The sequence below is a fragment of the Rattus norvegicus genome, chromosome 18, assembly GCF_036323735.1.
Source record: "Rattus norvegicus strain BN/NHsdMcwi chromosome 18, GRCr8, whole genome shotgun sequence".
NCBI classification, from domain to species: Eukaryota; Metazoa; Chordata; class Mammalia; order Rodentia; family Muridae; genus Rattus; species Rattus norvegicus.
Window position 1 is genome coordinate 18,255,153 of NC_086036.1, and position 3,808 is coordinate 18,258,960.

The following is a 3,808-nucleotide window of genomic DNA, read 5'->3' on the forward strand; positions in this document are numbered from 1 at the left end:
CAGTGGGAACAGGTGCTGTCCCTGACTCTCTTGCCTACTTGGCGGACACTTTCTCCTACTGGTTTGCCTTGTCCTGCCTTTATGTGATGGAATGTGTCTGGTCTTATTGTAGCTTGTATGCAGTATTTGACTGATGTCTCTGGGAAGTCTGCTTTTTTTTCTGGGGAGAGGCAGAGGCAGAGGAGGGCTTACTGAGGGGGTGGAAAAGTGGAGGGAAGGCTGGAGGGAGGGGAAGGAAGGGAAACTGAAGGTGTGTAATGCATGAGACGATGAACAGAAGAAAATATTGAAAAACAAAACCAATTACTGCACCTAATTACTGTTTAAGACAAAACCCCTGCTCCCTTGGGCTAAAAGTTCTTGTGAGCATGAAGACTGACAGGTAACACATGAGGAACATATTTGTGTAATTACAAGTTGACCCAGCCTGAAGAGCTCTACCTACAGCGAATAACCTGCTATCCCCAATCCTGATAAGAATCCTACCTCGTTCCTCTATCATATTGAAAAAGTTAACACTGATCCACCTTAGAGAACCCACCACTTTCTCTTCTATGTCTCCTCCCCCTCATAACTCATGGTGTCATTTTTATTTGTTTGTTTGCTGAGGCTGCAACCAATGAGAAGTACCTTTAATTAGCCTGCAGCCAGCCCCTCAATATTTTCCATTTTCTCCTGTAAATTCCAGATCTTTGGTCACTTTAATCAGCTGACTCAACCCAGGCTCTTGGAGACTGCCGAAGGAGATCGTATTATTGTGCAAAAATCATAGTCCATAAAATGGGCACTTAGGAGGGTGGGAGGGGACACTAAGTAACTGAAGTATATGCTTTCCAAAGCATTTTCTATCTCAAGGATTCAAGTTAACCTTTTTTTCTGGGATTAAATGCAAAGGAATCTGGATGGCAGGAGGCAGAGCCTGGAGAGTGGGAGGGAAGAGTTCAGAGTCAACAATCAACTACTCTCAGCCATAAAATCAGAAAGGCATTGAACATTTAGAAGGAGAACAGGCCCCATAAAGAAAACAATGCCTCTTAGTAAGCATATTATCTGCAACAAAGCAAAACAAATTTTCAAGCATCTTATTGAAACTGCTGGGGAGGGAAACTGTGAAAAGACTCTACTGAGTGAGGGATAGAGGGTGGAAATTAATAACATCATAACACAATGCTCATCATTACTAACTCGGGACATGTAAAATATCATTGATGTGACCTTTGTCTACCACAGTGGTGCTTTTCACTTTGTTCACGGCCGTATGCTGTGATAGCAAAGCTTAAATGCTGGTTGAGCTGGGCTCTGCTCTGCCCCTCATTAACTGAAAGGGCCCAGGCAGTTTCCTTTAATCCCTTTATGCCTCTGTTATTTTAGTTTGAGACTGAAATATTCTTTTATTATTTCTCAGATCATTGTATCTAGTTTACAGGAACCAGGTGTATTCAGAGGGATTCTTTTGATACATTTCATCTTTGAGGCAGTCATGCACAGAGTTTTGTGTTCTGGATGAGGAGACTAAGGCACAAATGATAACATACATGGCACAACATAGCTGTAGGGCAATGGTGTGATATTTCACATGCGGATTGTACAATGTGAATCCACCATGGTTTTGACTCACTTACTCTATCCCACCCCAATAAGGCTATTGGAGTTCAGACTGTGAACTGAGGTCCCTATTCAGTTAACTTTCCTTCTTCACCCTCTTCCTGTTTGAACGGTATGGAAGAGAAGGTGGATGCAAGCTGGACCAGAAACAAACACGAATCCTCTTGAACACTATTCTTAGAGCTTTAATCAAGGGCATGAAAGGTGCCAAGGGGAGGCAGGAGTGAAACAGGGTAAGTATGGCTTCCTATGTGGGAAATCCCAAGCAAAGTTGTAACTGAGAAAAGGGAGTAGAAACTAAAAGACTTAGCTAAGAGACTAAATGAGTAATTAATGGAGAGAGGCCCTGAGGAAGGCGAATACCCACATAGAAGGACATACAGAGCGCAGATGTCACATTGCAGAGGATGTGAGAACCCATACACAAGCTTAGAGGAGAATGAAGAGAAAACTGAATTATTTCACTCACATTGACCTTTTATTAATAAATATTTGTTGAATCAATGAATAACTTCTATGTTCCAAAAGAAAGACTCTATCTCTTTTAACTTTTCCAGTCCTCCTAACATAGTTCTGTGACATTTGACACTTCCTTAGTACCTTTGGAGAAGGTTGTTGCTTCTGCAAACAGTCTCAGCGTAAACAATTAGTTTAGTGGATTCCCTGAAAAAGCACATTGATCTGCAGTCTTTACGCATACAGAAAAAGACAGAGATGGAGGGATCCTTAGAACTTCGAATAAGATAGGTAGGTACAAATAAGTACAAAACAAAGCATTTTCTGCAGGCTGCTGTGCTTGTGTCATCATGTACAGATGATAAGATGTGCTTCTCAAATTCTAGCATTCCCAAATCAGGGTACCTATGAGCAGTTGAATCTATAGTATATCATGGCAGACATGATAAAGCCAGTGAGGACCCACCAGTCTCTGGACAGAATAATTGGTCAGTGTTTAGTTCCTCTTCCAAACCCTACACACTGTTAAGTGATCACCTTAGTCATGCTTGTGCTAGTAACCTTAAAAAGTCATCTCATTGGTTACTGATCTCCAAGCTTTAGTTTTGTTACCCTCTTCCTAGAAGTTTAATAGAGGAAATGAAAGAGAAGGAAAGCTCATGTGTTACAGTGTATGGCGTGGTTTTCTGTGTGGGAAATCCCAGGTGAAGTTTAAACTGAGGAAAGCGACAGACCAAGTGTCTAAGAAAGTAATTTGCAGAGGAGGAAGCACTGAGCTACATTCCTAGCTAAAGAATGATAAGCAAATTAATGCGCAATCTCTATTAGCATTTTCTACCTGTGGAAACTGAGACACAGGCAAGTGTGATGTGAGCTCTCATTTTTGCACTCCTTCTTGTCAGCATTTCTTCCTTCCTTGATAAGCTTGTGGAGTAACAAATTGGAATGTGAAGATACCAGTGGCCCAGACTGACATAGACCAGCAAGAAAATGTAAACGAACCATCCAGAGGAAATCTTTGATTATACAATACATTAGTCAGATCCACACTTAGATTACTGTGATCAGTTCTGGTCATCACATTATGAAATAAAATATTGAAACACTTGACAATGCAAAGAGAAGAAGATGAGCTTGATCTTCTGCTGTGATTATATTGTGTTAATGACTTCCAGCCCCATTACTGGTTCCTGCAGCCTATTACCGGAATAAAATACGCTAATACAATGGGAAGGGAGTTAAGAAAGGAGCTCTGTGGCTTGTTCTGAATGTTTCAAAAGGCACAAAAAGATGCTTTAAATTATCTTATGAATAGCTCCTGCTTTCTAATCAGGATGAAATGATTTATTAATGAATAACCTTGTAAACTTGGAAATTATTTATTCAACAGAGAAGACAAAATTATATCACTCAAAAAATTTAGTCAAAGATGAAGAAAAAAGCATGTCAACGGAGAATTGATAAATAACTTCTTCATGTGTGACTTGCCAGGACATAATTTTACATAATGACAGGGCACAGGACCCTCTCTTATTATCTGTAATAAACTTATATGGTATTGTGAGAATTACTGGATCTGTATTTTCTCATTCTTTGTTTCCCAAGCTGTGATTGCATGATGAAGTGAATATCCTCATGTCTTCAATCACAAACAGAAAGACAACAGAATTGGTCATAAACACAATGTGGGGATGCACAGTGTATGTTATTTGAATTATCTGATTCACACTCTGCAGAGATGCCCCTT